The sequence below is a fragment of the Neofelis nebulosa genome, chromosome 15, assembly GCF_028018385.1.
Source record: "Neofelis nebulosa isolate mNeoNeb1 chromosome 15, mNeoNeb1.pri, whole genome shotgun sequence".
In the NCBI taxonomy this organism is placed as follows: Eukaryota; Metazoa; Chordata; class Mammalia; order Carnivora; family Felidae; genus Neofelis; species Neofelis nebulosa.
The window spans coordinates 36,148,896-36,163,578 of NC_080796.1; the positions used below are offsets into that span (position 1 = coordinate 36,148,896).

Sequence of the window (14,683 nt, forward strand, 5' to 3'; positions counted from 1 at the left end):
CCAATCAGAATAGCCAGTGGCTGCAAATATCTGGAGAACACGTACCCTGCAGACAATTGAACATTAGCTCTGGTTGTAGAACAAAAAATGGATGAACTTCTTTGTCAGTTGTACAGCATGACAAACATCCCAAGCATTACTGTTTTGCCTGGCGTGTCTCTTTTAGTTGCCACAAAGCCTAGGGTGTTCTTATGTATTTGGTGGGTACTTGATAAGCTCTGAATTAATGGATGAATGACTGGGAAATCACCCTGGTTCAATCTCCCCCACCTCCCACGGGTGAGTATCAAAAACCAGTAATTCCCTATTTTGGTTGAATGATGACACCCCAGATCATCTCTTTGATTGCTTGGTAGTGAGGAGGTCACGGGCTTTTCAAACAGTTCTCCCACCGTACTTAACTTTGATTCACTGACCGGAACACAAAGTGATAGGGACCATACTGCCCCTTCAGAGAGATGGAGACCGGGGCCTTGAAATCAAACGAAAGCAACCGATGAGGCAATTCTCCAGCGAAGGAAGCAGCTCCTCGGATCACTCAATGGATCGGCCTCGATTGCCCCGGAGCCCACCCACCTGCCTGGCACTCAGAGCCTGTTGCCGAAAGTTCTTTTCGTCCTTCTGTTCCGTCTTCCATTGCTATCACACCGACAGCTGCAGGAACACATGGAGGTTGCTTGGCAGCTGCTAGACACAGATGCTGGGCTCTGTAATGTACTTTTCCCTCCTCTGCTGCTGCTTCTGAGTGTTTCTCTGGCTGCCTGGATGTCTTCGTTCCTGCCTGTGGGAGGGGTGTGCTTCGAGGTGCCAGTGCGGTGTGAAGCCTTGGGGGATTGGTGCTGCTGAACAGGCAGGATGGCTGGGTCCTCAAGATCGTCTTTGCCTTTTTTTACATGCAAGTGTCAGTGTGTAACTGTTCTGCACGCCTGAGAATGGTTTCCAGCTGGCCTAGAGGAAAAGAACGTTGGGGTGTCTTTTTCTCCCCACCCTTGGAGCACCTGCTTCATCCAGGTCTTCATTATTTCCTGGATGCTTTTCTGCAGCAATCTCCTGGTTTAACTGGCCTCTTTGCCCCTTTTCTTTCTTCCTGGCGTTTCCTTCCATGGTTCTACCAGGGTGATTTTCCTACGACCAAATCTGACCACATCTCTCTGCCTCTCTCCTTTAATCCTCATAGCTGGCAAGATAAAATATGAACTTAGTGCGACTAAAAGGCCCTTCGTGACTCATCTTTTGCTGCCGCTGCATCTATTTTGACCAGAACAAATCAGCTGTTTTTTTTAACGTTGCGTTCGCTAGGCCTAGGAATTCCTTCCTTCCTCTTCTTATCTGTTCCCCGGGTTCACTCTGTGTGAGCCGGAGAGATTTCTCGAGTACTCTCTTCTGGGTATAGCCTCTCCCTTGCCCTGATCCTCGGTGGGCCAGACTGGAGAAGTCATCAACCGAGCCACCTCCATTTGGAGACAGTCACTCAGGCAAAGCTGCTGATTAAGTAGCCTATTCGGTACCAGATACCGGGACCCAGGCGTGCACGGGAGAGACAGCACAGTCCTCAAGGAGTTCATCGACTGTTGGACAGATGAATGAGAAAGCACACGATTACAATATAGAATGAAATGAGCCTGATAATAGAGGTGAGTTACAGGATGTTACAGGAATTAGTTGCCCTCCCTTTGTGCTCCTGTACCATTCCTGAACCTCGTCCTATTAGCCCTGTAATACGGTTGACCCTTGAACAACATGGGGGTTAAGAGTGCCATCCTACCACATAGTCCCAAATCTGCATAGAACCTTTGGCTCCCCCCCAAACGTAACAACTAATAGCCTGCTATTGACGGGAAGCCTTACTGATAACATAAACAGTTGATTAACACATATTTTGCGTATGTTTTACATACGCAATTACATACTGCATTCTTGCAACAAAGCAGGCTAGGAAAAAGAAGATCTTGTCACTAAGAAGATCAGAAGGAAGAAGAAGTACATTTATAGCACCGTCCTGTATTTATTGAAAAAAACCCACGTGGCAAGTGTACCTGTGAAGTGCATACCAATGTTGTCCCAGAGTCAAGTGTACTTTAGTAGTGTGTTTTCCACCCATCTCCCCAACAATCTCTGAGTTTCTTGAAGGCAGAGACTGTTTCTTATTTAAATTGCACCTGTCACGGTCACTCAGTGCCCAGCACAAAACTCAAGAAATGTCTGTTGGGCATTGGCACCTGCATGATTGTGTCCTCGCGGTGACGGCCGTGTCCTACCATGTGTATCGGGGTGAGTGGCAGCCCCAGGGAAGTGTCCTGGAATCCTTTTGGGCTGAAGGACACAGGAAAGAACATGCCTGGGGGGGGGGGGGGGCGTTAAGAGGGCGATTGCAGGTTCTGGAAATTTTCTCCCTTGTTTTGGAAAATGAAAGCCTTATCTTTCTACCAGGTCCTTGGGCCTGGCGATGGAGATCTACAGTCACTCTGCTTAGTCCTCATCTTTCCCCTCTCCCTGAGAGCCCCTCTCCTCTGCTCTAATTTTCTTCTGCTTTTGGTCAGAGAAACCCTTTATTAAAGAAAAGTGCATCTCCTCGAAGAGTAATATTTATATACATTTAAAATAAATTAATTTGGGGAAATTGACAAGGAGGAAAAACAAAACCCGGAGTAATTCCACCACCCAGAGCTGTCCGATACATTGCTGTTGACGTGTTGGTGCACATTTTTCCAGACTTTTCTCTACGTGTATGTACAGAGAAGTGTTTGAGTAAAGACTCCGGATTCAGGCTGCCTGATTCTGAAGACAGGCATTGTTTTAGATAATGTTTAACAGCTTCCATTCTGGTTTAACCACCAAATATGTTAACTAGTTTTGTCGTTACAAAGACTATCATATTATACGGTGTATGGAATCTGCTTTTCTCATTTACAACATCTTGCTATGCATTATATGACATTTTTCTATGTCATGAAACCTTACATTCTTCCTTTATTTTTATTTATTTAAAAAAATTTTTTTTTAACATTTATTATTTTTGAGACAGAGAGAGACAGAGCACGAATGGGGGAGGGTCACAGAGAGAGGGAGACACAGAATCTGAAACAGGCTCCAGGCTCTGAGCTGTCAGCACAGAGCCCGACGCGGGGCTCAAACCCATGGACTGTGAGATCATGACCTGAGCCAAAGTCGGACGCTTAACCGACTGAGCCACCCAGGCGCCCCTTTACATTCTTCCTTTAATAGGGATAGAGGAACACACTTTAATAGTGTGTTTTCACTCACATGAGATGAGGATATTTCATTGAACGGATACCATGCTTCATTTACCAATCTCCTTGTGCTAGGTATTTAGGTAATTTCTAATTTTTCACTCTATGTATCATATATCATAGATTTCATATATCACCAGTACGATGTCTCTACGCCCTTACCTGGGTATTCCATCAAGATGCAGAGCTGGAAGTGGCCTTACGGATCAGGGGTGTGCTCCTGTGTAGGGCTTTTGGTAGAGGTGGCCTCCTGTGAGGGTTACGTACCAGACTGCAGTCCCTAATGTTGTGGGAGAGAATCCCTTCCTGCACACTCCCATCCGAACCAACACTGAGCTTTTAAAGTCTTTCTAAAAGTTGCATGTTAGGGCAAAAATTACATCATGTCGTTTTTATTTGCATTTCCTCAGCTTCCAGCGAGGCTGACTTAATATATACACTTCATTGGCTCTTCGTGTTTCTTATTTTCTGAGTTGACTTTTTGTGTCCTCCAGAGCTTCCGTTCCACCTTTGATGATTCTGGATGGGGCTTAGGTCAGATGGCTTTTCTCTGTGGAAGACCTAAACCCATGTTAGCTTTGTGAAGTAATGGTCTCGAGGGGCCTGTGCCCAACCTTCTCTGCTATGTATTTGCATTTGCTACTAAAACTGTCTAACGTGTTATAAATGTGACTCTTCCGCCTGTTGCCAGTGACGTGATTTTAATGCTAATGAACACTTTGGGCACCACATCTCAGTGAGAGCAATGGCCACTTTTGCAGACTTGAAAAATGCCGCATGATACCTCGTGGTGTGTATGGATATATGAGCTGCTGCATTCCTGGATTTTCCTCCATGGTAGGCGCTGGCATAGCTGAGAACACGTGCATGTCTGTCTGTGTACATGTCTGGGTCTTGAGCTGAGGTCGGGAAACAACGTGTGTGTTTTTGGGTTTCTGCGAAGTTACACAAGTGCCTTTGTATGCTCGTGACCTGAATCTGTCTCCTAGGGGACATTAGGTTCAAAATTTACTTTCAGGAAGACTGCCTTGGTTATCCACCCATCCTCGGGTTACTTCTCTAACTCTAAACTTCCTGAGCACATGCGTTTCACATCTAAACTTGCTAACGCATTGCTGAAAATGCGCCCTCAATGTAATTCATAGGTAGTTGTTCTCCCACGAGAACCCTCTGCCTTTGCCTGTGACCGTTTTGAGGTCAGACTCCAGGCTTTACCACATCCCCTCAAAACAGACCCAACCCGCAGAGCCTCAGTGAGTAATAACGTAAAACTGGCTGGGACTTATGGGGAGATGAAGGAGAACGCTACATGATACAACACCCAGCAATAAATAAAGGCCGCCATTTTCACCTTCTCTTGGTGAAAGCGTTCCTCTTCAGTCATGGGCCTCTGGGTCTCCCTCTTCCTCTCTCTGAAACTTTCCCTGAAGTGGCCGCTGTGTATCTCCTCCTTTCCTTTTCAGAGAAATTTCGCTTTCTTCCGAATTTCTTCAGAATTGATCCTAATGCCCGGGAAGGCCAGGATCTTTTCAACAAAAGTGAAACTCTTTCAATGGGAGAGTGCATTGCTGAAAAGAGTAAGGTTTTCTTCGAGCCATTCCACCAAGCTATATATCACAAGGATTTGTTTCATCCCTTCTTCGGCCAGTTGGAAGACCAGGACCACATCTGTCCTGCCTCAGCCTCCATTTCTCTCAGTGCGTCCTCCAGGGCTGTGGGCAACATAGGTTCTCAATTAATGCTTGCCAACCAGTGGGGAATCTTCTGTATGTTTTCATTAGTTAGCACAACACATGCAAGTTAGAAGGGATATGAATACACAGGCAGATAAATGATGAAGGCTTGGTCTGTGTACATCATAATGCAGGGAGTGAGGTGCTGTGATTAGCTGGCCCCTGCCCTGCTGTGGTACCCTCTGCTCTCTGGGGGTTGGACGTCAGACCTGCAAGCCTCAGCCATTTACTTCCTTCTACTTCTCTTTTTACTGTAGTTGACTTCTCTTCTTCTCTAATTCCTTTTGTGTCTTCCTTCATGCAAAGTTGGGTCAATCCAGGAGGGGATTTATGAGATCCATTTCCTAGAATATGACCATCATGGCACCCTACCTCCTACCTCCGCCCTCAGTAATGTGGTTCCTCCCAGCCTCTCTCCTACATAGGACCTGAATTATCTGGGGCCTGTTTCTGAGGTCCGACTCCTCCCCATTTCTCCATTGACCTCCTTCGACCACATGTAGGTCAGGAAGAGGAAGGTTTCAGGAGACACAAGTAGAGATATGTTGATTGCATAAAGGGTAGAAGGGTCAGGACAAGGATGTAGGAAGGAAAAGAGGATTCCACAGAGAAGAAAGGTAGGCCTGTTCTACCTGGAAATAAAGACAACTGGATGATTGAGTCAAATCTGTTGGATTTTGCTTTGTATGGCTCCTTCCTGTGCCATGGCATTTCCTCCTGGCTTCATTGTGTTATTTTTTGGGAGACACACAAAATGATAAATGCCAAACAAGGATGAAATGGTGGGAAGTGACTGGGAGTCAGAAAAGAATTTCAGGGTATCTTTTTACCCAACACCAAAGGGAGTCTGGAGACCAGTCTAGAAGATGGGGCCCATCACCCAGATAAAGAATCAGTCAAAAATCCCTACAGATAAAGAATGTCTCCTGGCTAACTCTCACTTGGAAGACACTGTGCTTTTCTTTCTTTTTTTCTTTTTTCTTTTCTTTTTCTTTTTCTTTTCTTTTCTTTTTTTTTTTTTTTTTTTGCATCTTCATCAATAGTTACATGGTGGAGAATTAGAGGGATCGTGAATGAATGGTAAATAAAGATGAAGGTTTTCTTTTACAGGGTTTTTTAATGACCACGGGTGTTTTTGTTTGCTTCTCCAAGGGCCTCTGCTGTAGGAGTCGCAAGCCAGGTGCATCTGCCCTTTGCCTGAATCAAACCCATCCCGTACCTCTTCTGCCTAAACCCGTGCTTTCTGAAAAACTTATGTGATTGTGGCAAGAACACTTGACATGAGACCCACTCTCTTAACAGGTTTTAAGGTATACAATACAGTATTGTTCGCTACAGATACGATGTTGTACATCAGAACTCTAGAATTTATTTATCTTCTTACCTGACACTATGCAGGTTTGTTAGTAACTCTCTATTTCCCCCTCCCCTAGTGACCACCGTCTGAGTCTTTGATTCTGTCAATTTGACTATTTTAGATACCTCATATAAGAGAAATCATCATATAAGACAAATCATCATTTGTCCTTCTGCGACTAGTTTATTTCACTTAGCAAATGTCTTCAAGGTTCTCAAACCCATGCATTTGAGCCCCTGCCTGTTCTTTTGTGACAGGGTGTATACAGAACTCAGAGTCCTTGCCCGCCTCTTTTTTGTTCCTATTCTACACTCTTCCTGATAATTCACTGGCCTCCTGGACCCTGGAGTCCTGTTCCCTAAACCCACGGTGCTCCCCTAAGCTTTTCCCTGAGGCTCCCCAGGCCCTGCCTGTCTGGCCCTGTGAACCGCACCTACTCCTTGGAGTCCGACTGCCTCTTCCCTGCCCAGCTCTCCTGCCTCTCCAGGCACCCAACCCTCACCCCTCCTGCCCAGACCTGCCCCGCTGAGGCCCCTGCCTGGCAGGACATGGTGCCTCTGAGGACTAAAAATAGGGGATGTATAAAAGAACGGTAGGACCCAAATAAAGTCTGAAGCAGGAAATATAATGATCCTCCAAAAATATGATTCTGGTGCTTCCACAGGAGCCCTGTATCTGCTTCAAAGCATGTGAACTATCTTTATTTTGCATTCAAACTATCTTTTGGGGCCAGGTTTCCTTCATAACACGGCTTATTGCAAAACGGATCTGAAGCCCTAGGGAGTTTATCTGTAGTTAGGTGTTTTTTTTTGTTTTTTTTTTTTTCTTTCCAGTAACTGTGGGTCGGAGGTATTCCAGCCATTATTAACTAAAGGACTACTCTGTTTTATGACATCTAATCAGGTAGATGTCCCACTGGGAGAACAGATTGTGTCCTTTTTTTCCCCTCTGAACCGAAGAGATAAAGAGATAAAACTCATACGTTGTTTTTTTTTTTTTTTTTTTTTTTTTTTAAATCAACAGCCTAGTCCCCTGTGAGAGCTTCACGTGAGCCTGTTATGCATGTGAGTCTGGGCCTAATGGGGAGACCTGAGGGCTTGTGAGTAGGACATTTTGTCCTCTCAGTGGCGGTGCATGGTCTGGTCCCTTCTTGAAACACCTCTTAAGACCACTCTTGTCTTGAAGTAGGATTATCTTTTATTTGCCTTGAAACTTCCCCCTTCAAGCCAGGAGGTGTCCCCTGGGTTTAGAGCTTTGGGATTTGTCAACAAACCTGTGTTCACTCTGCCTGTACTTTTCTCCATGGAACACGTTCCCCCATATTCCACCAAGGGCTTGCTTTTGCCTCAGAGTTGGACAAAGTCCCCTCCATCCCTGTGATCCTTTCAGAGTCTATCTGAATGCCTTCTGTCCATTGGCATTTCCATATGCGCATCCACAATTGTCCTGTCTTCCTTAACTGTAGGGGCCCAAAGGGCAGAGAGCCCTTTCCTCGTAATATCTCAGCCCAGTGTCGGCCATGGAGCTAACTATGCCTTTTAAGCACTTCAAAAATTGATTTTGGTGAAAAATTTACAACTAGGACTCTAAGGCAAGTCTGTCAGTTTCAGTGGCTCTGGCTCATTGGACCTCAGGGCTCTAGAAACCTCTAAGAAGAGACTCCAGTGCTGCCCAAGCTTTGGTGGGAGAGTAGGACAGAGATTTCAGAGTGAGATTTAAGAGACTCAGAAAGGTACTCTGCTCACAGCTCTTTGATTTAAGGCGTATCTCTTGTCGGAGGGAAGGCCCACCTGGTATCGTGGGTCATCACACCCGCTCGGTGGCTGGGCCACCTGGCTTGAATCTTGGCTGTGCTGTTTCCTAGATGTGTGACTTGACCTCTTCGTGCCTCAGTTTTCCTCTGTAAAATGGGGATAATAATAGCAACTACCTAACAGGGTTGTGAAGATGAGCTGAACTGATACTTTTTTTTTTTTAAGTTTATTTATTTTGAGAGAGAGAGAGAGCACTTGCAAGCGAGGGAGGGGCAGAAAGCGGGAGAGAGAATCCCAAGCAGGCTCCGCACTGTCAGCGCAGAGCCCGATGTAGGGCTCAATCTCATGAACTCTGAGTTCATGACTTGAGCTGAAACAATAGTCAGATGCTTAACCGACTGAGCCACCCAGGCGCCCCTGAATTAATATTTCTAAAGTATGAGAAGATGCCTAGAGAGAATCAGTACCCAATAAACAGACAAATGTAGTTCCTGGGAAAAACACGGATAGATGCCACACTGAAAAATACCAATATGAATGAATGGCTCTCTCCCACCTCATGCAGGAGAATGGAGCTCCTGGGAGCTCAGACCAGTCAAAAACAGCCCCAGGGAGGGCTTTCCGGCCTGAGAGCAGAAGTGACCTCCTCAGAAGTAAATAATAAAAATAACAATGAATACTATCGTGTACTGAGCACCTCCTCTAGGCTGGACCCTGTGGTCAGGGTCCTACGTTACCTCGTTCAGTCTTCCAGCAACTTTGTGAGAAAGAGGTTGTTTCATTGTCCAGATCACACAGCGGAGACTTGGAGAGACTGGTTAACTTGCCCAACAGCACATGGTCAGCAGGGGTAGCACCAGGAGTCCAAAGCCTGTGCTCTTAGCCAGTAGACCCTCTGTCTCCGTCTGCCTATCTGTCAGCCCAGCTTCTGATCTTAATTTCGTTTCTCAAGTGGGGATCAACCTCACTGGGGATGCTGAAGTTCATATTATCCATTAATAATTTGGCTTAGGGGAAGAACGCTGGATTAGAAGTCAGGAGACCCAACTTCTGGTCTAGCTCTGTCACCTACTATATCAGCCAGGACAAGCTAGTTACCTGTGCTGGGCCACAGCATGGGAACTGATCGTGCCTGCCCTGCCTATCCCAGGAACTAAGATGAGGCACCAAGGAGATGATTCACATTCAAATTCATTAAACAACGACTGCTTACTACGGGCTCCGTCCTAAGCAAACTGCATTTACCTATATTTTTCATTATTGTAAATCAGCTTAGGAAACACTTAAAAGGCAAGATAGCATTGTTCCTGTGAATTAGGACTTCGTGAACCACTTTTTTTTTAAGGTGCCCGATTGTCCCCCAAACAGGCGAAACGTCAAGGCTCCAGAGCCGGGGGGACCAAGCTGTCTATTTCAGAGAGCCAGCCACACTCTCCAGACCTTCCCTGCTTTCATGAAACAATAAGCGTGTTTAGAACTGCTTCAGAACCAGGATGCCAGCGAAGGTGGGAAGCCTAGCTGAAGACCTGCCCTGAGGACCTCCGTGAGGGTGAGGGCCTCCTGTGGCCGTAGGCGCCTCCTTCCCTGCGACCGTCTGACCGTCCGTCCGTCAGCTCGCCGTGGTGGGATGCTGGGTCGGTTCTGTGCTTTCGCTAAGAAGGGGGTGTCAAGATGGAGACGAAGGACTTAAGAGCTAAAGCAATAATAAACAAACATAAACCCGGGGTCTGTTCTGATCGGGCAGTGTCCACGGTGAGACTCTCACCCCTGGATAGAGTTTGCCCGCGTTTGGTTTCGCGGAGGACCTACTCAGTTCTGTGCTCCGGCAGGTGCCAACTCTTCCCATCTGCCTCCTGGGAGCATAGTGGTGGCACAGTAAATAACATGTGGTCGAAGGGCTGGCGCACCGCAGCTGACATCCGGGAGGACCTGAGGGAATGTTTCCGTCTGACTGGCTGACCTCTGAGAACAGGGGCCGGATCCTCTTTGAGTTTTCACCAACAACAGTCCTGTGCTGATGTTCAGAAGGTGCTCAATATGCGTTCGGTGAATGGATGAACCCATCAGAAAGCGTCCACTGAGTGCCAGCTGAGGGGAGGTGCTGGGTTATTTATGGTAGGGAGCGAAGGAAAAAGACTAAATCACACCTCTCAGAGAATGTTCAGCTTATGGCAGGTGATCCCACCCCTACGTGACAAATAAAAAGGACCCACGGATACCAGCGTTTTATTTGTGCGAACGAGGAGATGCGATTTTTAAAAGGTAAGGGGTATCGCTAAGTAAAATAAAAGAACCAAGGGACACGGAGGGCGAATAGAGATTTTTATTGGACGTAAAGGCCCCAGGAGAAGCAAATTCCTTTGGAAATGGCCCAACGAGAGGCATTTCCCATTCCTTCCTTTTTCAAAGGCTGGTTTTGTTGGGTTTTTAACTGAGAGCCTCAGGATGGAGGGAGAAGCTATCTTCTCAGCACAGAGTTTTCTCCCCCTTTTCCAGAGGGAAGGCAGATTTGGGAAACTGGCACTGCCCCTGCCCAGATGGCAGCCAGCAGCTGGCTCTGGCAAAGGGAAGTTCTCACTCTGGGCTGCTGGCTGCCGGGCCCCTCCCGTTTCCCCAGCAATGCCGGGCCGGGGCCATTGGAGAGGAGAGAATGTGAGAGGCCGGCCATGCCAGCAGCTCCTCGCCACCCTGACCTGCCGGTTCTGGCTCTGACACCCAGGCCCGTGGCCGGGGAGCGGAGGGAGCAGGCCCAGCAGCACTAGCCAGCAGCCTCAGCCTCCCTCCTCCTGCCTTGGCGGTGGTTGGCCCTGCGCTGAACCACACAATGGCTCCTGACGACTTCGGGGCTGCAGCGTCAGGGACAAAGGGTGGTTGGTGGTGATTTCAGAGAGAGTGGCCTGGCCACGCAACCGTGGGCCGATGTGGGTTACAGGGCTCCAGAAGATCCTGCTGGCCCACGGCTGCCCCTTCCCACACCAAACACTGCCCTGTCTTCTAGCAGACCCTGTGGGTCCCGGTTTCTTCCACCCCAGGCGTAGTTTTCTTTTTTCCTCCCTCCCTCCCTTCCTCCCTCCCTCCATCCCCCTTTTCCTTTCTTCTTTCTTTCCTTTCTCCTTCCTTCCTTCCTTCCTTTCTTCCTTCCTTCCTTCCTTCCTTCCCTTTCTCTCTTCTCACAATGCCTTTCTCGCACTTTCTTGCTTTCCCCCGCCCCCTCCTCCTTTCTTTTATTCTTCAAACATCTATTGACTGCACATTCTGTATCACTCTGCTAGGTTCTGAGAGTGCACAGATATAATAATACTTGGCCCTGCCCCCGAGGAGCTCACAATTCAGTGAGGACATCTGTGCCTGAGATGGGATGAGTCCATGACAATTAATGACAATAGAGCGTGTTAAGTACTATAAAAGCACACAAATTGCTAGGAAAGCAGAGGAAAGAGCCATTAATTTCTACCTGACCCATTTTGGGGAAAAGTTAGCTGAGGTTCTGCCATTTTTCAATTTAGTTGCTCACTCCGAGTCTTATGCTCCTGAGGAAAGGTTTTATGTCGCTAAGTCTCGTTGGAAAAATGAAAGGTTTGCTTTTTGTTTCAGTTCCTGCTTATGACTCAGGTCTCGAGGCTTTGAATTTTTATCAAGTCCAATTTTATCCATTTTTTTTCTTTTTTGCTGTTGGATCTAAGAACTTTTTGTCTAACCCAAATATTGCAAAGATTTTCTCCTTGATTTTCTTCTAGAAATTTATAATTTTACAATTACATTTGCATTTATGATCTATTTTTGCTCATCTTTGTATATGGCATGTATTGGGGGTTTTTCTTCTTTTTTTTTAGTATAAAAAAATATTGTTTCCAGTATCAATTATTCCAGAACCATTTGTTTGAAAAGCCATCCTTTCTCTATTGAATTGTCTTTGCACCTTGGTCAAAAGTAAGTTGACTATATTTGTATGGGTCTATTGCTGGATTCCTTGAGAGGAGTATTTTTATGTCCAATATATTGTTTCATGCACTCTCTCTGTCCCTCTCAAAATAAAGGCATTCCTGCCATGCAAACAGCACCCTATATATCAACTAGAGTTATGACTTGACTAGGCAAAAGAAAAGAAGCTTGGCCAACCAAGATTAGAGTTAACTTTGCCACAGATTGCTGTGTGACTTTGGCATGGGGGGCTTTGTGATCCTGAAGAAACACAGGTGAGACTCAATAAAGAGTGTCACAAAGATTAATGAGGGCCGTGGCTGGGAGAAGAGCTGGGCTTTGCCTCCTCAGCATCCACATATTTGTGTAACTCCTTCTGTCCTGTTTTACAATGAAAATATTTGGGGGGGTGGGGAACAGCAGTGGGCTAACTGTGAGGAGAAGCGTATGGTTAATTACAAGCACTTTAAAGGAAGGTCTGTCTTCTTTTGCAGAAATGAAGCTCTTCCCGTCACCCCCGAGAGTCGGTGGTAAACACGTCTTCGCTGTGTCTTGTCACATACAACAGTTACCCAGGGGATCCTTATTCCCGGTTACATTCTTTGGCTCTCCTTCACCAATAGAATGATTCTTTTACAACTTTGGAATGAAAAGCATGCAAAATGGTGTCTTCATACTGCTTAAATGCTTTCCACCCATGCCTCTCATTTCTGATTTTTCATGGCCTTAAACCACCATCTGCTGGGAGGGTGGGAAGGACGCTCCCAAGGTTGTTACGCCCTTCCCTCCAGTCTCAGACCCCGCTGCGCTTGGGCCACCAAATGAAAAGCATTTTTTTTTTTTTTTTTTTTGGTGTGTCTTTCTCTCAAGGGTTTTCAGAACTTAGTCCCCATCCTTGGAAGTTTCCTTTTCCGGGCCATGCCCAGTTCCCTCTTGGGGCCTGTATTTCCCGGGTGATGGACAAGGAGACTTCATTCATGCCAAGCACTCTGGAAAGCTCATACCATGCTAATCATTTTGTGTCTTTGATTAACTTTGCTTTCTTTTCCTTTGTAAATTGCTCTAACACTTTAAGTCCAAATACTCACACTGGGGACAGCTTGTGATTAACCTCTCTCCACTCCAAGAAGTAGCCAGCATCAGTGATTCTTCCTTCTAAAATAGCTTAACCAGTTTTTAATACACCAAAAAGACTTTTTGCCCATAGCCCTCTGGTCATCTATTTTCCTTAATAGCCTTTTATGAGGGACCTTATCAAAAGCTTGCAAGGAAATCCAAGTAAATTATGTTCCTTGGTTCACCTTTACCTACTATTTCATTAACTTTTTCAAAAACAATATGACATAGTTTTCAACATAATTAAAGGGGTTGGGAAAAAGGGAACTTTAACTACCGCTTGACAGTTTCCATAGTTGCTTAGGGGAGCTGGGTCACTGCTCACATTCTGCCTCTGCTTAAGGACACTAATTCATTTCCCAGGCTGTCTGGCTAGGTCAGCCACTGGTTCAAGGTGGAAATGACAAGTTTTTAGGCTTTCAAGTGTGCAGTACTCAGCTCTCCAGAGAGCTCGAAGGAAGGAAACCACAAGTTTATCCAGGTCTGGCCCAGAGAAAGAGGAAATGATGGAGGAAACTAAGACGAGGGCAGAGGGCGGTGTCTCTGTGGAGGGGAGAACTCGGCCCAGGGAGAGTCTCAGATATGCCCAAACAACTCTTCATTGTTTGCATGAGAAAGGGAGGGGCCAACCATAGAATTTGGGAAGACTCTCAGGTCCAGGGGAGGTATGTAATGCCAAAATGGAAGGGTGGACAGAGGCTGGTAGAACAAGGGAAGAATTACATATGAAATTGCTAATACCAGCAGTATTAAACATATCATCATCATAAGAATTGCAGGTGTATTGGGGCACCGTGGGTGAACTCAGCTGGTTAAGCGTCTTGGTTTCAGCTCAGGTCATGATCTCACCGCTTTGTGGGTCGAGCTCCACATCAGGCTCTGTGCTAGCCGTGCAAAGCCTGCCTGGGATTCTCTCTCTCTCTCTCTCTCTCTGCCCACCCCACTCATGCTGTCTCTCTGTCTCTCAAAATACATAAATAAACTTAGAACTTTTTTAAAAAATTGCAGGTGTCTTTGTTAAGTTTCTCTTGTGGGCAGGTATGTGTTGGGCGCGTGCACATGTCTGTCTCATAGAAGCGTTAACAACTGGAAAGGAAGATAACATTACCCTCATTTGTAAATGAGAAAAGTAAGGTGCAGAGAGTTCAAAGGACTTGAAGGTCACGCAGTTAATAAATGATCACATTTGGGAGGCAACCTCATCCTTCTAATTCTGAAGCACGTGGGTTTTCATGATACCAGCTGGTCGATTCTTAGCTCATTCAGTCGCCAAAGTGTCCCGTAAGTCAAGTATTCTGGTTAACTAAATGTTCTAAACATTCTAAATATGAATTACCCGTTTTCATAAAGTAAGTAGCATTACTCAATCATTCAAAAAATGCCAGACGCTATTTAATTTGTATCAATGATGCACAAAGGCATTTCAGGTGACAGTCTTTAAAACATCTTTATGGATCTCCATTGTCGCTGGTCTGGGAATTTGGAGGTATTTGTCTGCAAAGGACTCTGGCTGACAAAATGCTAGTAAAATTGGCTTTTAATGTAGAAAGG

At 46.0% G+C, this 14,683-nt stretch overlaps 2 long non-coding RNA genes across 3 annotated transcripts in view; both read left to right on the plus strand.

Moving 5' to 3' along the window:
• Positions 1 to 14,683, plus strand: part of LOC131496247 (uncharacterized) — a 97,099-nt gene that overhangs the window by 70,818 nt on the left and 11,598 nt on the right. The gene's annotated exons all lie outside the window — the stretch shown is intronic.
• Positions 8,373 to 12,714, plus strand: LOC131496248 (uncharacterized). Its single transcript, XR_009254396.1, has 2 exons — positions 8,373 to 12,291; positions 12,511 to 12,714. It is a non-coding gene; the product is annotated as an uncharacterized LOC131496248 (long non-coding RNA).